The sequence below is a fragment of the Cryptotermes secundus genome, unplaced genomic scaffold (genome assembly GCF_002891405.2).
Source record: "Cryptotermes secundus unplaced genomic scaffold, Csec_1.0 scaffold873, whole genome shotgun sequence".
Lineage (NCBI taxonomy): Eukaryota > Metazoa > Arthropoda > Insecta > Blattodea > Kalotermitidae > Cryptotermes > Cryptotermes secundus.
The window spans coordinates 414,312-434,794 of record NW_019739229.1 but is presented as its reverse complement, the minus strand read 5'-3'; the positions used below and the strand labels follow the sequence as shown (position 1 = coordinate 434,794).

The following is a 20,483-nucleotide window of genomic DNA, read 5'->3' as shown; positions in this document are numbered from 1 at the left end:
GTTTCGGAGACTGGGCTGCACGTCCGTCTCAGACAAAAAAAAACCTATAAAGCTGGGACCAATCGGAATCACTAAACCCTTTCTCCTTAGCGTGGTCCGGAGGGAGGGACTAGCTCTAGCGATAGAACCAAGCTGAGTATGCATTACACCTCAGAACGGAGGCAGAGTCGAGTTTGCGAAACGTTGTTTAAAGAAACAGGATAATCAATAATATCCAAAAGTAAGTAACTGTATTAACAGAAAATTTTGCGTCTCCTAGCTACAGATTTTCATTACACAGGTCCATCACAAATTTCCAGAGTAATGATTAGGTGACCTGGAATTATTTACAGTATATTGTTAAAATTTACATGCTGGAAACGAACGATGGTGAAAATACATTAGGTTATCTTCTCTCGGAATATATTTCAGTCTTCAAAAATTTTGAACAATTGTGTCATTAGTGAAAGGCGGGGATACAAATATTTCAGCAACACAGTTAATGACAAGTGTTGTAGCGACCGGATGGTCCTTGTATTTACGACAGGAAGTGATGGAAGGTTCTTCTCCTTCCTCTGCTGTTCTTCCTCATGTGGATATGAAAGGGACGCCAGTGGCTGTTGGATCTAGGTGCTTCAGTTCTGCTTTTTCTGACATGGAAAACGGGAACGTGAAGATATGTTTTACTTAATCTTCATGACTTTATGGGTAAAATGATTTGTGAGATACCATAACACATTCTGCGTGAGTAGCTACACGACATACCACACCATTAGTGACTGCAGGTCCAGACTGCAGGCGAATGAAGGCATTCACACACTGTACAAACCATTAGGAAAATGGCAGGTTCAACAAGGATATCCATCCCCTTACTCCAACATCCACAGTTTAGATGATCCTCTGCACATGTGGCAAGGCATAAATCGGCCATATGTTAACCAGCATTTGGATCAAACCACAGGAGCCAGGCTGGAGAACTGGTGATCACTTGTAACCGATAACTCCGCAGAGACACAATACAGCATCGATTTCGATAGAACAAACGTCATAGTCCCTCGTCTCAAAGAGAAGCCATCGAAATAACAATGCACCTTGTAGACCTATACGTACTGAGCAAATTTTGGCTTTACCCCTTCCCCACAAATTCCAAAGAATCAACATCAGCCGACATTCAGAACTCCCTTTACTATTCATGTGCACATGACAAGGAAGAAAGAAATGTTACATAACGCCTGAAAGACGGAATAGCTGAGCCAGAATAGATGGTCGCTATTAGGCAACGGCTCGATTAACAGTTCCTCACAGCAACAAGTATGTAATTTCTTTTTAATTCACTTAGTGGGGGTGGAGTCCAGCTGGGTCCACTCTGCATGGCGGCCACTAATTGGCCTATTTTACCTGCCCCGTTTGATTATGACGATGGAGAATTTGATGAAATGAAGATTGGCAGGGGAAAACGAAGTACTTGGAGAAAACCTGCCCCAGCGCCAATTTGTCCACCACAAATCCCACTTGACCATACCCGGGATGGAAACCGGTCCGCGCGGTGGGAAGACAGCGACTAACCGCTTGAGCTATGGTGCGACCTAACAAATATGTAAGCAACAACTGAATTATTGTTGGGCTATAATGATGGAAATGGTGTTTTCTGTTGGATCCTACCCCAGGCTATATAATGAGGATCCAAGGCCGGCTGAAATAGAATTATTCGACGGAAGTTAAGTAAATTAAAATAAAAAACACTTAAGTGATGAACAACGTGAATACATGAAAAGTTCTCACTATTCGAGCTAAGATTTATCCAGAAGGTTAGTATACCCTCTGCGCCCCAAATCACTGGCAATAAACACATCCTGGTACGGATCGATCGCTATACGGACTTCGTAGTTGAGGTCCGATTATCGAGATAAATTCTGTGGTCTAATCATACCTGACTGTTGATCAAATTCTAGCGCTCAAAAGAATAAATTTTCCTGCATTTCCACACCGACTACGATAATCAACGTATCCGATCCAGCCCCAGGAAGAAGAAGACTGGAGCTGACCGCCATCTGTGCAAGCAGCAGTGAGCGGATACACGGTAAAGCACTTGATGGTTTCAGTAAAGCACCTGCATAAAGTCAAGTAGATGTTTACATAGAAAAAACGTTTCAGGTACAGCGAAAACTTCTGTGTACTTAACACTACACATGTGTATACCAAGTTCTCAACACAGCCGTGTGCTTGACTAACGCCAAAAGAGCGGGTACTGCATCATTCACTCGCCACGACTAAACTGCTCCTTGAATTTTTATCCTGCGTGCTAACCAATCTTCCACAGAACACGCAAATTAACGCGTTATCAATTAATTACAACGGAAACATTTGTTCTACTGTCACGTTGCCTCGTTAAAATTACACTAAATTTTTAATTATTCCCTACAGAGAGCATTTACACACATTCAGTATCATGAATATTTCTTCTGCTGATAATACAGGATGTTCAATCAAGGAGGAAAATTGACTGGACAAATATGAAGCACAAGAAATACTGGGGGTCCTTGACTGGACTCAGGCAAGCAAAGGGACTCATAAGAGGACCCTCTGCTAAAAGAGCGAAGGAACTGTTGAAGTTAAAGAGGAACCAGCTACGATGGGCGGTAGGAGTACTTACAGGACACTGTCACCTCAAAAGACACCTGTTCAATCTGGGACTAAGTGATAGTCCCACTTGTGAGAGGTGTCAGACAGAAAACGAAACAGCCACACACATCCTGTGTGAATGTGAGGCTTTAGCTTATTTAAGATTACGTCACTTGGGTCAGTTCTTTATGCAACAAAGTGACTATTTCGACGCCCCCACGTAGAAAATCCTCCGCTTCATTCGAAGCTCAGGATTGCTGAGGAGATAATCAAAAGGGGAAGCACAATAGATAACTGTAGGTCGTGGTGCAAGGGCCGAGAAGGCCCACCCCTTATACGTTCATTCATTCATGGAGGAAACTTGGCAACACCGCTGACCGGGCCCAACATTCCTCACAGATTGCTGCTGTAACTGTAACGGCGCCCGTTTATCAGCGCTAATGACTCATTCTGCTATCAGCAGTTACAGTAGTAATCTGTGAGGAATGTTGGGCCGGGTCAACGGTGTTGCGAAGTTTCCTCCTTAACTGAACGCACTGTATTATATTTGGAAATACTGTACATGCTGTGTGGAAAATGCACATCCCTTCCCCCTTTCATCCGTTCGTTCCACAAAGTGAGATCGTAATGGGGATGTCTAGCCTGTCAAGAAGTCCAAACAATTTGTCTGCACACCTACTCCTTGGATATCGACTTAATTTTACATTGATAGCTGCTATGCGAATTGAATTCTGTTACATTTCGGTAACAATGTAATTCTTCCTTGCACTCTACTCAAAACCACATTCTTCTCCATGTAAATGGATCAGTATACAAAAAATATATAGTCCGCAACGTAAATACAGACTTCAATGACGTTTGCAACGTTTATTTAAATAAAGTTTCAATGTGGATAATGTTTTAAGGAATGCAAGGAATTGCGTTTTCTGACTACAAAAAGTGTATTTGACGGGCGATTAGGTTTGAAACAACGGGATTCTCTGCAATAAACAAGCATCAAAGCCAACAAGATTTAAATCAAACGCTTGTTTAACTATTAGTGCTGTCTTCTGATGGGCTAGAGTACTTTGGCGCGAATAGAGTCCGTTCCTACTACACCGAGCAAAACGGAATAAATACGAACAGGCAAAAGTATTAAAGACGAGCAGGGACGCACACAGGGAGCTTGCACAGAACAATACATGAACGGTGCTGGAAACAAGAGACAACCGCTGCAGCACATGTAGACACAGAGTGGGTGTCTCTGGTATTTAAAACTTTAAATTTCGAATTTTAAATTTTAAACTGGTATTCTAAAATAAAATTGACGAGCGTATGTTGGCGAGATTTTAAACAAAACTGACAGGCTGGTGTTTTAGATTTTGGACTGTGTGCAGTGTGACAGCTACGTAGTGAAAAATACGCCTGATGATGTCCAGTTACGGCCGAAACATGTAGTGTAGAGGAAGAAAAGACAAAGAACTACAGCCAAATAAATTGTTGCATTCACGACGGAATTTGTATTATTACATATAGAAATGCACACAGAGTTTTAAAAGTTATCAGAATATGAACAGACAAAGTAACAAGATCAAACCGTAAACCCAGAACAAGAAATTTCGCTTAGTAGAAATTCCATCTTGCTTAATGTCGAGAGGAACCAGCGATCCAGGAGCCACGGTGTTCGAGTCGGTTCCCGTCCCAGGGTTCTTTGTGCACAGAAGAGTACAAGGATTCCTGCGGCTGTGTGCAGACACAACACTGAGAACGACATTAAACTTTTATTTCTCCTTTGTTGCTGTCTTCTGGCCCCATACCTTTCCCGCATTTCTCTTAATACTCTCCTTCACTACAGATTCTGTCGCATTGTCTGATAAAAGTGCGACCCGAACCGATAAGGCAATGTAAATGAAGTTTTAGAAACAATGCAACAAGCCCACCAGTGGGGTTGCTACTCTTTGTAACGCGCCACAATGTATAACAAGCTCAACATGGCCAACCTGCATAAGTTGAAGCCTCATTCCACAGTCGAGGATATACTTGTCGCTTGCTGATCGATCGATGCGCCTACTGTAGCCAGTCTCGCCCTGCGACTCAGCCACATTATGAAGCAGCTGCCTGTAAGCCTAATGGACCCACAATAAAGATATTCCAGAAACTCGCGGTATTTGACAATTACTAAGTTTATTCTGTAATTTGAAGAAACGTATAAAATGCATGGATCGCCTCTGTGGTCTAGTGGTCAGAGATCCTGGCTACAGAACCAGAGCTCCGGGTTTGATTTCCGGCGCTACCAGATTTTCTGAGAAGTAGTTCGTCTGGAACGGGGTCCACTCAGCCTCGTGAGGATAATTGAGGAGCTATTTCAAGGAAATAGCGGCTCCGGTCTAGAAAACTGAGATTAACGGCCGTGGTGATCCGTTGCGCTGACCACGTAACACCCTCTATCCGAAAAAAAATGGTACTAAGTTCGCTGACAAACGGCGGTCGCTCGGTCGGTATAGTTCGCTTGCGGAATACAGACCACGGAGTATGAAATGCACTCATAATGGGAAGATGTGTTAGTCATAAATTTATATCTCTAAAGCCATTCGGTTGATTTTATAAGAAATAAATCTTTGTACTGGAAATCCAGATGCGCTATTTACAGTCTTACGCTGTCAACGAGCGTGAAGCTAATTTAGTAACTAATTACATGGAGCAGGGCTCTTCTTGAGCTTCACGCGAAGGGTCATTATCGTGTTCAGAAGGGCGTACCACTTATGAGCCAAGTAAATCCAGTCCACACCTTCAAACACTATCCCTTTAAGATTCTTGTCAATATGCTTTAAGATCTTCATCAACATACTTAGGTATTCGACGTGATATATTCTACTGTGATAGGCGAATTCTGTGCTATAACTAGTAAAATATGTGATTATTAAAGTGAATAATATTCTCCTTGCACTTCGCACGTTCTTTGCAGAATGTGCATGAACTGAAGATATTACGTAAGTGTGTGACTCTCTGTCTATCAGTGCATAAAATTCTTGCTTTCGCACTATACACAAGCCCTCTGTCAGTAGAGGCTTTATAGAGCATATCATGCCTAGCTTACATATCTTAAGGGCCGCGCCATAACTCAAGCGGTTAGTCGCTGGCTTCGCACCGCGGCGGCCCGGGTTCGATCCAGGTTCTGGTCAAGAGGGATTTGTGGTGGACAAAGTGGCGCTGGGGCAGGTTTTCTCTGAGTACTTCGGTTTCCCCTGCCAATCTTTATTCCACCAATAGCTCCACAATCACCCTCACCTATCATCTGGAGCTGGTACAATTGGCCAGAAGTGGCCGTAGTACAAGGGACTTAGTCCCACCCCACTAGCAATAAAAAAAAACATATCTTAAGCTACAACGGCAGCTCAGTCATTTGAACGGTCGTAAGCTTGACCACCTCTAAGTTTAAGCCTCTTATTATTTCCTGACTTAAATGATCTTTTTGTCCTTTACATAACGCCTATGCACGAACCACACAGAAGACACAGTTCGTCTGTTGTTGCGTGCGTATGCGTTGCTATGGGAACCTGTTTACTGATGCGTTTACCGGCCGTTACAAAGCAAAGCATGTTCCCTGTCGCGATTGTTACATAGCAACGACTATGGAAGTGTTAACGTAAGCACACCACTGTACCACTCTGCACTGCTGTAAAGGCAGAAACGGTAACATATATTCAGATGTCAGTAAAGATTAGTTGACGCCTGGCTCTAAATAATGGTAGATATAATGAAAGGTCTAACATTTCCTAAAGACACACAGAGAATACTGAGAATATACATGCCATAAATGTTTCTCAGGCCGTTCTTCGCCACACTACTGCCTCACGGGCCTTCATGTTTACTTAATGAAGGTTACACTCTGTTGTCACAAAGCTAATCAGACCACAGGCACCACAATGTACAAGTTGTTCCTCGCACTTAGTTAAACATTCGAGGCACCGAAAAATCTACCAAAAGCTTAGAGGCGGCAACAGTTCAGATTGTGGCCGTCTCGGTTGAGACACTGTATAATTTGGTAAACCAAACTGAAATGGGCCCATCCCCAAAATGGAAAGCTATAACTTAACCCGTTAAAGTCCAGTGGATACCAAAACTGCATTTTGCCCGTAGACCGTATTTCCGTGTATTGTATGGTTCTTATAAGAATTACCGACTGCTTTCCTAAACAGCATTAACCGGATGGAATTGTAGCAGAAGAGTTACGTATTTCCTGTGAGGTACAAACTGTACTATTATACGTTGTGACATGTATATCCATTGCTAGGCAATGGGTCCGTAAACACATTCCCACAATACAAGCGCACGCGGCAATAGAAGGACAACCATTGCTAGGTAAAGGACTAGTAAATAAGCATCCTTAACAATATAAGATATTGTTTTCCGTGGCGTCCGTGCCGAGGGGTTATACCTGGGCAAGCAACGTCGCTTGGAGGAGTATAGAACAATAGTCGTGAGTAGTCGAGTTGAGACTTCGGAACTGGTAGCTGCAGATATGGCAAGAAAGGAATTAGGCGGTGCGAAGAGAACTTCATGTGTGATTTGAAGTTACAGTGAAAATGTGATAAATCCGTTGCCTGAATGCGGTTAGGGAAGACCGAGAATCCAATTGCGTGTGAAACAGTGAGTTGGAAATTGTGTAGAATAACGTTAGAGCTGTTTTGCCTGTAGTCCCAAAATGCGTGAATGGGTAAGGCGTAATAAATCCAGTCCAAAACCAGTTTTATAAGTGACGCATCCCTTATACGTAACAATATTATTTAGAAGAAATTCAGTCTTCAAGTGGTTACGATAGCAATTCAGTAAAAAGTCTGTCTAGTGGTAAAAGTATGTAAGACCTGAAGATTACGAAAAATTGCTGAAACATATAATGAATTGTAATAATTATATAACTTATGTTGACGACCATTTAATTCACGTATGTAGCAGTGTATTATTCCTTCCATGGGAAATACTTATTTTGAAAATAAAACATATCTCAGTAAATCTTCCTTTTATGATTCATGCGGATAAAAGTTTCGGAAATTAGGTTCTCTTTCAAGATAAGCTGTATAAGTGTTTTCTAATCTTTCTTTTTCTGATACTTTGTAAATGGAGAGTTAATTACAGTGTGGCGTGCTTCACATATATCCCTCATATTAAAAATATACTCTATATTGTGATATTTATCTAAATTTCAATTCGGCCAATATTTCTTTCATCAACACTCCGATTCTTTTTATAAATAAAGATATTATAGGATTTTTTCCAATCCTACTTATTACTGTAATTAATTAAAAAAAATGCAATTTCCCCGTTTTACTAAAACGTGTTCCGACGAATTGTAATCTTGGAGAACAGTACGTAAATTTGAATTATGCACAAGCTAGACTGTAAACTCACATTAATATCAATTAGAACCAGTTAAATTGCTGCAGAATATATTACCAACTGCAATATTTTACTTTTTTACTCGTATATGAAGGTACTCAACCCAAATTCCAAACACTTCATTATATTTACAAGCGATAAGGTATAAAAATTATGCACATTTGTAATGTTTTACATGAAAAGCAGGTTTGGAGGATTACAAATTGTTTTTCAGAACCAAGTAATGCTGAGAGAGTTTGAACATACAAAGAGAGCTGAAAGAGGAAAATGAAAATGAGAAAATTTGTATCTGTACTCTTCGCCCAATATCCTTGAAACTGTTATACACAGAAGGCTCAAATCGGCAGGTCATATCACCCTGTATGAACAGATAAGAAATAAATACGAAAATGTTATCGGCAATCTTGCAGGGAAGAGACTCTTTGGGCCCCAGTGGGAAGGTTCCAACTGAATAGGTAGACAGAATCCAGTCTCCGAAACTTTGTGTTCTTCAAATAAAATCAGGACGATGAATAATGTCCAGAAACACACTAACTGTGTCCTGATACATGCATTGACGCTCAACGAACGCATTTCTGTGTTTCTATAAAGAGTTCGTTATTCTACGGAATTTTTCGGATGTATTGTTTTCAAAAATCGATATCTTGCGTGATTCAAGGTTACGCAGTCTAGTAAATAAGACTCGAATAGTGCTTATCTATCACGCGATTGGTGTTTTCTGTGTGGTCTGCGCTATGCAATAATAGAAATGCGTTTTTTGTGTTATCCGTGCAGCGGCTATATAACATTAACCCAACTGAGCAGGATAACCCTCCCTTTCATGTAATGATGGAAATGTTGTTCACACCAAATGTATCTTAAATGACTGAATATAATATCCGTATTATCACATATTCTTCTTTATGCTGCTTTATCTGTAGGGTGACACAGAAATCTTTTCTTTCTGCGCTTTCTACTAGGTCTGACTGTAGGAGGCTACATATAAAGTATAAAATGCATAAAGCGATCTATGTTCGCCGTTATTTCTTCGCTGCACAGAAATACACTGCATGCTACATGACCAAAATGTTAGGTGTTTAGAAAGATGAATTTATTGGCAAGCAGGAAAACGATATTAAGTAGCATTAAATGTCGGTGTGAGAGGGGAAACAACTAAGTTATTTGTGTAGTTATGTAGGCTATTTCAAGAGAACAGCGGCCGAAGATTGAGCAGATAAGCTGAGTACTTGTACAATTCTGATTATTAGGTTGCAGTGTGAATATAAATGTCGCTGGAACAGATGCCGATCTATGCATTCGTGATGCATACCATACCGTAAAGCACTGATGTTAACTTATATGTGCTCTTTATTGCTGCATATTTCATGTGAATGGTTCATAACAGTCACTGCCTTGTAACCCGTGGTGCTAGTGTTGAATCTTCAGGGGAAGCCATATCAGTGCGAAAATCGGAGAATATAACAATGTTCTACATATATGGCATTAAAGTGACACCAAATAAATTACAGGAATTGTTTTCCTAAACTGGACTGCATTGAAATAATAAACTTCCCTTTAATTGTGGCACCTTATGATTATAGATACCTGTTGACGAGGGTTCTGTTAGTTATGGCTGAGGGGTCACATAGAATATTTGTACTGCAGTTCCGCCAACAATGCAGCCACTTAATTCCTTAAAATTTTCACTTTTTACAACATGTTTCGGCCCCAATCGGCCATGATCAGTGATGATGGGGCCGAAACATGTTGTAAAAGTAAACATTCTAAGGAAAAATTGGCTGCATTGTTGACGGAACTTTAGTATAAATATATTATTCGAATGTTATAAATATGCAAAAGTATGCTTAAATAAAATATGACTGTGTGAGCTGAAGTATTTCCACCGCGTAACATCGAGAGTGGAATTTTTATGGAAATTACAAAAATAAAAATTTGTATCTGTAAGTCATGAAACATTCATTTTAAACTCTTACTTTTCAATTGAAATTCTAGACATATAAAATTGCTGGAAGGATGAATCGTTTCCGGCAGCTGTTCCGTTTAGCACCCACCGAAATTTAATCCTCAGCATTTGGATCGATGTCATTTACGCACCTTTGTACCCATGTGTATGAATGTAAAAATTGTAAATATTCAGTTCAAATTGTGACTTTAAGGGGGGCGTTTCATTCTTGTACACCGCTAACTTTACCCTGACGGGAGACCCGGCTTTGCTCCTGAACTGAACGTAGAGAACCAGCGTTTAGCGTACAGAATCTGCAGATCCACTGCACTGAATTTCGCCCGATTTTGGTTTCATGTTACTTTTAAAGGTAAAGGTAAAGCTATCCCTGTTAACAGGACGTGGGGGCCCATAAGGTTGTGAGACGTTGAGGTTCCCACATTTTCTAGACAATCGGCTCACAGATGGCGGTAAGGGTGTCAGCGTTACGCGCCGGCGGCCCTTTACCCCCAAGAATATTCCTGATACTCATTTCTATTAGAGACTGAGTCGACCCCAGGGCCAGAATGCTGTTGAAAGAATTAGATAAATTAAAAAAATCCAACTCTTCGGGAATCGAACCCGCGATTTTCCGACTTGTATCATAGTGCCTCAACCAACTACGCTACCACGTAACCCTTCGTATTCTGGATGTCCAAAGTTCTAATTTTGCACCGCACACCGCTACCAAGTCTGGCGTCTCTTCCTGTTTTCCCTAGACTCTAGAGAAAATTGGGACAGATGGCAGACTATATTATCTTTGATGGTGTAGAGTTTAGACCTTAAAAGAGATCTCTTAGCAGTGTTTTGAAGTAGACCACGACCTATTCCTTTCACGAAGCGCTGCAGGTCACAGTTTGTAACATAAATTTTGTGCAGTATGCCTCTAGGAGGTTGTTGCCGAAATCTTCGACTGGATGTTCACGAGAATTTCATTGTGATGTTAATGAGGTCGAGGAAAACAAGTGAGCAACCCAGACTGTATCACGCTACTCCCTTATTTCATGACAATGAGAAAAGTGTTTTGCAATAGCACCCACACTGCTGATAGCATCAAACAGCGCTGAACAACTGAATGCTGAACCAGGTGGTCTTCCCACTTGTAAAAGCATGTTTTAATTATTGAGGTTTCGGTGAACGCACATTCTGTGCTCTACTAGATGGTATCAGTTAATTATCTTCTTTTAATCGGTGATATAATTAACATCCATTTCTAGGTCAACAACTTAATCTCATTCCGCTTCGACTATCTCGTCTCTGCTCTTCTCAAAATGGTAACTATAAGAAAGATATATATATATATATTAGTTAAATAGAGTCTGATATGTGTTCACTGAGATTGTCTTTTCCTCGAGATAAATTTTCTCTATCTGTCTGTAGCAGAGTAAATGTCATTCCCAGTATCGTAAACTTTATATCGTCGAATCAAAAGATTATAATGAAAAAGGAATTCGATTGGCTGTGGGAGGAAGCGATTGTAGTATTATTATGGAAAGTAAGTCTTCATTTAGCTCGAGATACCAAGAAAATCCACGAAGATTATCAGTCACCATAGTGGATGTCATGCCAAGAGATCGAACCTGGTAGCTCTAAAATATAAGCCAGAAGTGTCACCAGTAAAGAGTTCTGACATTGGTATACAACACTTAGTATTAATGTTTGTTTCTTTAGAATACTGAACGATGAATAAATTCCGAAATAAACAGTAATACCGTTTCTGATAACCTGCTAATTTCTCCAGAAGAATACACATAGCTTCAATAATCAATATTTTACGTAAAAGAGGCAAAGTTATCTCCATAACAGGCCGGGAGGTCCACACGTTTGTAAGACGTCGATGATCCAACATTTTCTGGAAAATCGGCTCACAGTTGGCGGTGAGTTTTCATCCTTACGCGCTGGCCATAGGAAGACTCCTGGCACTCATTTCTGTTAGAAGCCGAGTCGAACCCCAGGGACATAATGCGGCTGGAAGGATTAGGTGAATTGAAAAATCCAAAAACTTCATTGGGAATCGAATCCGAGACGTTACGACTTGTAGCACAGTGCCCCAATCAACTACGCTACCGCGTGCCCCATATGTTCCGTAAGGTTTTGCAGGAAGAGTAAGGGGCTCTGCTACTGTCACTTACTGACGAGACGCCAGCTCCCATTAAATAATGAAACTGAACTTCTCAGACTGTAAATTTATATTCTGTGGGTTGGGCCACTAAAGACGAATAAGAAGGAAACGAGATGATGATGATGGTGGTGGTGGTGGTGATGGTGGTGGTGATGGTGAAGGAGATGGTGGAGACAATGACAGAAATATGTGGGGCTGAGATGGAGAAGATAGAGGATGGGTCTGAAGAGAATGAGAACAAGGGGAAGGAGTCATTTCATGCCGTGGGCCTCGGTTCAGGAAACCGTAACCCCTCAGGGACGTGCATCCTCCTGTGAGTACGAAGTCTGTGTGGCATGGAGAATAATGTGACACACCTATTACAAGCAGGAACATCCGCTCCTCGCCCGGGATATGGTCACCACTTCTCAATGACGTGTTTACCGAGCTGTTGCTCAGAAACGGTTTGCGTAACACCGTTTATTAATATCTGCAGCCCTAGCAACAGATGTTTCGCGACCGTTACCCAGCATCGTGTCTACATGCTACAATATGTTCTCAGATTTGTGAGAGAGACAAGATTTGAACCAAAGACAGATTCTGAGAAAGTGGATGCAGTTTTATTTTTAAAAATAAGATCAAGTGCATTGAATGCGTCTGAGAGAGAGAGAGAGAGAGAAAGAGAGAGAGGTAACGTCCTTAATTATCAAGTTCTTCGCTTTATTTCCTTCTTAAAATCATGAATTTGAGAGGGTTATTAAAGGTCCACACAGGACTCAAACTCATTATTACACTATGAAATACATTGCATCACATATTCATTTAGCAAAAGTACAATATATTTATTCGAGTTTCAGCCGTAAACACTGCAGCGTTCTCCCAAATATAAATCATGAACACCCCCTTCGTCACCAATCGATAGATTCCTTGGTGAAGCACAAAATGCATACAAATATCACATCACGTAGCAAAAAAGCGTGACGGCTGTTCAAACCATTTTCCAGAACCGTTAAATCATTCCCCAAAAAGCATTTAAATACCCCTCCCTTGAGAGATGTTAAGAGAGTCTCATGGTTTCATCCAGAGAGCTGCTGAGAGGCGCTAATATGCAACTCAAATCCTAAACCTCTGCTGGAGAGCGTTAAAATATTGTCTCGGAATAATTTATATGAAATTCTGTTTTCAGGTGTTAAGAAACGTCTGCGGTTCATATCGGTAGCGTAGTTGGTTGAGGGGCTATGCTACAAGCCGGAAGGTCGCAGGTTCAATTCCCGATGAGGTCATTGGATTTTTTTCAATTGACCTAATCCTTCCAGCCGTACTATGGCCCTACGGTTTACTCAGCCTCTAACAGGAATGAGTACCAGGAATTAATTAAATAATTTTCCTGGGGAGTAAAGCGCGGCCGGCGCGTAGGGCTGACAACCTTACCGCCATCTTTGAGCCAACTGTCTACATAACGTGGGACCCTCATCGTCTCACAACGCTATGGGCCTTCACGGCCTGGTACAGGGATAGCTTTACTTTTTTTAACGTTACATGTACATAAATCACTACCGAAAGGTAGAAGTATACAATCTCCGATGCTTTTATACAAACGGCTGATCAAAAGCGTTAAAGCAGACTCACACAGAAGATGCTAAGAAGTGTTAAGTGTATATCCCCACTCGAAATTAATGCATTTTAGGACTTTATCTAAGTCCAGTTTTATTAAGAACACAACGTTTCCAGTTCCTTTTCGGCTACTTTCCTAAAGAAGGCTTATGCTATCTCCTTCCTCCCTGTATGTCTGTTTCCCAACATCAGCTTTTGAATGCCTGAACCATTCTTTATGAAACTTGGCATGGTACCTGAGCTCATCTCAACGGCGTACTTCATAAAACTCTCCCGTCAGTCTAAGAGTCTCTATGTGTAGGCCCCCACAATCGTTGTTAGGCAACGGCTCGGTAAACACGTTCCAGCGGCAACGAATACAAACGCAAAACTATAAGAATTATTGGACGCGTCGTCTTCCATACGGTGTGTAGGAAATCAGTTCTTCATAGAACGTCTTCTTTTCTGTCCTAATTTAATTCCTTTAAACGCACTTTAAAAATTTTTATTGCAAAATTTCTTATTATTTTCCGTTGAAAAATCCTGTACGCGGTTCAATACATAGTTGTAGTTGTACTCCCACAAGCTGTCTGGTTACCGCGGTTTGCTCCCCCCCCCGGCCCCTTTCACTTCAGGGCGGAAACAGATCCAGTTTCCGAAACGTCAGCATTGTTGGGGTTCCTTGTGGAGAAATGTATTCAAATTATATGACTTGTATTACTGATTCAACAATGTACAATGAAATATTGCCCATAATGGTAGTGCTAACATCAGCGTTATTGCTCGTTAGAAAACCGGACGGACAAAGTCCATAAAGACAGTAACACTGAGTGTTGTACAGCGGTAACAAAACTCGTCAGTTTCTACGTAATCCTCAATAAATTTAAGTAAATCGCTGCTGTGTGATTTCAAGACATTTCTAAAGCATATCACGAGGGGGTACCCACAAGAAACCGAATTTATTTTTTTTTTAACTTATTTATTCAAATTTTAAGCACAAACCTTCAATCCCCTTCAAAGTACTCTCCACTTACACTAATACACTTGTCTAACTTTTATTCCATTTTTCAAAACATTGTCTAAATTCAGCTTTGAGATGCTTGACAGCGCCTCCGTCGTTTTTTTCCTTCACCTCAGCAACATCAGCAAAACGCTGAAAAAAAGTTTTGATCATTTCGGGACTCTTCTTTCAAAGCACAGCATGCTTCCACGCTACCTTGTTTATGTTCAGCAGTCAGTAGTCGTGGCACGAATTTCGCAGCCACCCTTTTCATTCCCAAATCTTCTGTCAAAATTCGCTGAACTGAGCTCCAAGTCACTCCCGACAGCTCCACAATTTCTTCAATGGTCCGCCGTCGATCTTCCTTGATGATTTCACGAATTTCTTCAACACATTCATGTGTTCGGGCCATTGGAAAAACGACGATCATACAGAACAGTTGTCACTATAAACTCTGCCGAAACTAGTCCTTACCTTCTGAAGCAACGGTAGTCGGCTTATCGACTCAGGAATGTTAGCTCTATGCGCTCATAGCGGCAAAACGCGGTACTACAAAAGCTCTGCCCACAAAAAAATTTGTTCGGTTTCTTTTGGGTACCCCATCGTATATTAAGTACCGACGAGAAATTTTAACATAATCTTTCATATTTTTTATACATTTACATATATCACTTTTCAGAGGCATTAATACATAATTCCCGACGTATCTGTATATACAGCCGCGGGGAGATGTTAAGACATATACTTTCTTCATGCTTATATAGAGCGAAGTTTAAGGCCGTTATGACGTATTCCGATACAGTTATGTAGTGAGACATATCTAAGGAAAATCTGAGTACACCTCCGCTGAGATGCGTTGAATCGACCCCCGATACTTTCATAAACATCTGAGCGGTATCATGCACAATTTTATAAACTGCATTTGGGAAACGTTACGAAACAGTCTCCGATAATTATAACGCTTGCTGAGTGCTGTTAAGAATAATCTTACAGTAATATTTCATTTGAAACTGTAGCTGAAGTCCGCAAAAATTCTTTAAATAATTAATATAACACACACCGGCGAATAAATTCGTATTTGGACCACATGTTGTACCAGCATGCATTACGCGAAGAGGGACCATAAATATGTAAATGTTATGGAAATATGAGGGTGTTTGAGGGGCAAAAGGAAGCCACAGACAGCCTATCGATACTGCTATGTGCATGTGAACTGATACATAACAAATGGAACAACACAGATCCGCTTCCTGTGTGAGTCGTGGCAGTTTAAATAATTCTGAAATAATTAACTCTTGTGAAGTTATAAATATACGTCACAATTAAAAGTATACAGCACACAGACGTTTCTAATATACATGTTACACCTGGCATGAACATAAAAATATTAAAAACTAACTTCCTCAAAATTATCATAATCCGGTACCATTGAAATGTGTGAAAGACAACTACATTTATACCGAGATACAAAGAGAATTGAATAATAACATACAGTAAACGCGCTTCAATCGAGCCTTCTTTTGTAATTATTTTTCCTCCCTGCTTATATCTTTTTCTTTTCTTTCTGTTCCTCTTATTATATAATTCTTTTATATTCGCCGCTTTTCTTTCCTTCTCCTTCAACAAATGCAGTGTGAGCAATAATGTTTATTAATCTTACGTTTAATGTCCTTAGGTACTTGGCTCGCGTTGTCCTCGCGACAGACAGAACACGTTTCTTCAGTGTAGTTACTACGAAATGTACCGTGGCATACAGACCCGTTGCTAAGGACTGACTCTGTAAACAGCGGCCGATGTTTGGCAAATTCAGCAACAGAACAACGGCAACATGTTGCTAAGCAACGACTTCGTAAACACGTTTCCGCCGAACTAAACACCAATGCAACAAAAAAGAAAGGCGTTTTCTATGGCGTTTGACTTCGCAGTAAAATTAGTTAATTAATTCCTGGTACTTATTTCTGTTAGAGGCTGAGTAAACCCTGGGGCCTAGTGCGGCTGGAAGGATTACGTCAACTGAAAAAATCCAATGACCTCATCGGGAATTGAACCCGCGACATTCCGGCTTGTAGCACAGCCCCTCAACCAACTACGCTACCACGAAAGAAACTATTGCAGAATAGCTTGCTGAATCATGAGTTCAAATTTTATAAAACAGACGAGTTGAAGAAACGCGCTATTCAATTAATCGCAGGGCCTTTGTGAGTACATATTTAATCTAGATCTAAATAAGTATATTAATTACTTTAACCAACAGGTATTTTCTCGCATTTGTTATGTGTACAAAACAAATGCATTACTGCGTTTCTTTAGTTCCCTCCTCTTAGTACCTGGCACATAAAATTAAATATTTCGTATAACATATCTGTATGAGGCATACCGTGATATCTGTCATCTTAGCATTCGACACCGTAAAGTCTGTGCTAGTGACAGTGTCGATAAANTATATAGGAATATATAAAACAAATTAATTACGTTCCCCTTCCCTCAATTTCCAAAAATGATTTAATTACTTTTAACTTACACTAACGCGATCAAAGTTTAAAATTAATAGCAAAGAGGCAATATGTGAGAACAGAAAAAAAAAATTATAACAAAAGTATTGGTGTATATATATATTAAATACGACTCCAATAATACAGCGCCATTAATATCAAAATACTGATTACTAATTTTGTGTATGAACACAAAGCAAACGTTTTTAGTTCTGCACGCTTTCACGGGAACAGTTTTCTGACTGAACGCTCTCCATGTCATTATGTTTAAAAATCCTTATTCTCTTTTATCACACAACACGATTTGCGTTGCTGATAAACCACAGATCATTAGATGTAACTGTTGAACAGATGATGCGAAATTGATATTTTTCTGACCAGATCAATTCACAACACGGAAAATTTGTTACGAGGATCTGCCTTGTATTCTGGAGTTGCAGTTAGAATCTGGGCGGGTGTTTTTCCTGACTCCCTTCAAATACCAGGATAGTACCAGAAAAGGACCGCTTGGTGCCACATCATTTCCAAAGCATTATTCGCTGTCATCTTAGCATTCGACACCGTAAAGTCTGTGCTAGTGACAGTGTCGATAAATAAATCATAATGTGACCTGTATAACCATTGCTAGGCAACGACTCGGTAAACATATTCCCGTGAAGCGCACGCATGCAACAGAAGGACGTCCAGGATACACGCCTCCTTAATAACAAAAGCGGTGTTTTCTGTGTAGTCCTTGCCGAGGGCCTATTAAAGGACACAGAAGACAGATAAAACAGGAGTAGTAGTGAACAGTAGTCGAAACGGAAATACAGGGTCGAGTTCCGGGACGTCTGCCTGTCGGGATATGAACTTAGAATTGAATGGAGTCGAGTTTTCGGAATTGGTAGTCGCAGAATAAAGACAGGAAAGAAATTAGACTGAGAGAAGAAGACTGCACGTGTAATTTGAGGTAACAGTGAGACTAAGAAAAATCCGTTGCCAGGATACGGCTGGTAAAGACAGAGAATCCTTGTGCATGTGGAATGGTGAACTCGAAAGTGTGTAGAATAGCGATAGCATTGTAATTGCCTGTAGTTCCGAGTGGTGTAAATGTATAAGGTGTCAATAAATCCAAACATCCAAACCAAAACTCGTCTTATAAATCACCCCTATACGTGACAATAAATAAGATAAAAATTCATAGCACTAGATCAAATGCCATCCATGTATTCACTGATTTTCCGTTCCGAAACACGTAGTGACAATAAACAGAAAACGATGAGAGAAATATTAATTGACGTTGCCAGGCTCTGGAATTTAGTATCATGCATTTTGTGTTTACTTAACCCTATGAGCAGCTCGCACTAAACAGCAACGTATGTAGTTTCATTAGTGAGAAACTGACTGGAAAGAGCACGGGGGAATGACGTCGTAGTCTAATTTTAGACATAATTTATGTAGTTGGAATGAGGAAAACTAAGAAAAGTAATCTTCAGTACGGGCGGTCGGTGTAACGGACGACATACAAACAGAGCGCCTCTCGATTAGGAGTAAGAGACGTCACAGCTTCAGCCAAGTCTCGCGGTGCCAATGCCATCAAACCGGATGTGCGGGTGACATGACAACTAGTACTTACATGAAACTCATTTGTCTAAAACAATGTCCGAACGTTCATAAATATTCTGTCTGTATTTTAATGTTCTTTCCCTCCAAAATGTTTAAAACTTCATAGATACATCACAGATATTCATCAGCCATGATTAGTATGTACACTTTTCAATTTTTACACAAATTATTACTGTTTAATTGCACGGGTAACGAGGTAATTAATTGGCTTTTATGTTCTGTCGAATAGCATGAATTTAATAAAAATAATTAATTTGGTTCTCAGAGTTTCTGACAATGGAAATAAACCTTATACAAGTGTATTTCGTAAGAACGGAAAGTGTTCTTTAATTAATGCACAAAATTAGCTAAGCACGCCACCATATTGAAATTACCACTCTGTACACACAAACTCCGTGGACTGAAGTCCGCAAGAGAACTAGACCGACCGAGCGACCGCCGCTTGTCACAAGTTAGTGCCGACTTTTGCGGACAGAGGGTGTTACGTGGTCAGCGCAATGGATCTCCACGGCCGCGGATCTCGGTTTTCTAGACGGGAATCAGGAAACCGGAAATTCATGCTGAAGGCCACAGCTGAATGTTTTTCTCCCCTTTGCCTTGCCTTCCTCAGATCTCTCTCCATAAGAAGTTATCTCCTCCTCTCCTTCTCGGATATCGAGCTGATAATCTAGGACAGATGTCTCCACGAAAATTAGGCATAAATACAAAAATGAAATCACCCGACGCGCATACAAAAGGAAATATAAGATTCATACCTTAATCCTCGGTAACAATGTATGCGAGGCATATGTAACGAAAAAGGAAATGACTTTCGATTGTATAGGGGAACAAAATTTCTCAAGTTTATAAGAGTTGTTTCTTATGCTAGCAAACGAAGTATTTATTTTTGAATATAAAAGGCGAATTAACACAAGCTGCTTTACGGTATTTGTACAGTGGAAATAAATATGTCAGACTACAAACTAACAGCATGTACCAGATAAATGTCTTACCAGAATGCTGCTTTCCAAATTCTCTCTGCACTGGCTGCCTCCTGGAACAGAAAAGGAGATATGCATAAGATATATTTGGAGAGTTGAAGTTGCAGCCAAATACCATGTTATATTTTAGCGACCTGTTACACTGATTCATGTCCATGGTTTATGCTGACCGTCTTAGAGTATATACACTTTTTCACCTTATTCTTCACTTCCACACTACATGTTTCAGCACTAATGTGCCATCCTCAGGTGTCTTTATGCACGTTAAACTACTGTACTGCATGCCATGATGTCTTCATTCTAAAATGACTAAAATCTGTATTCGTCATATAGGACTGTGAATTCTAAATAATAAAAGTTTTCAGGATTCTTCCTACGTCGCACTCAAACACGCGAATTACGCCAATCCTTTTTTTGTGTGAGCATTCTTCCTACATATATTTGTGTATCGTGTTCTGTGTTGTGTTTTGCTCCTGTTACTCATGCGTTTTACTGCTGGATATCATTTTAGTCATTTTAGAATGAAGACATTAAGGCATGCAGTACAATAGTTTAACGTGCATAAAGACACCTGAGGATGGCACATTAGTGCTGAAACATGTAGTGTGGAAGTGAAGAATAAGGTGAAAAAGTGTATACACTGTAAGACGGTCAGCATAAACCATGGACACAAATACCATATGACCTCAGTTCTCAATTCGTTTGACGAGTGCAGCGTCCAGTGAACGGGCAACATGTTTACACAACACAACAA

The 20,483-nt window shown here is 40.4% G+C and overlaps 1 protein-coding gene across 3 annotated transcripts in view; it reads right to left on the bottom strand.

Annotated features, from left to right (window-relative positions):
- LOC111871803 (peroxidasin) overlaps positions 1-19,789 on the bottom strand; it is a 735,056-nt gene extending 715,267 nt beyond the window's left edge. For all 3 annotated transcript variants that reach the window (XM_023865159.2, XM_023865160.2, XM_023865161.2), the window contains exon 1: positions 19,742-19,789. The gene's annotated coding sequence lies outside the window, so the exon portion shown is untranslated. The remainder of the gene's footprint in view (positions 1-19,741) is intronic.
- Positions 19,790-20,483: the final 694 nt, after the last annotated feature.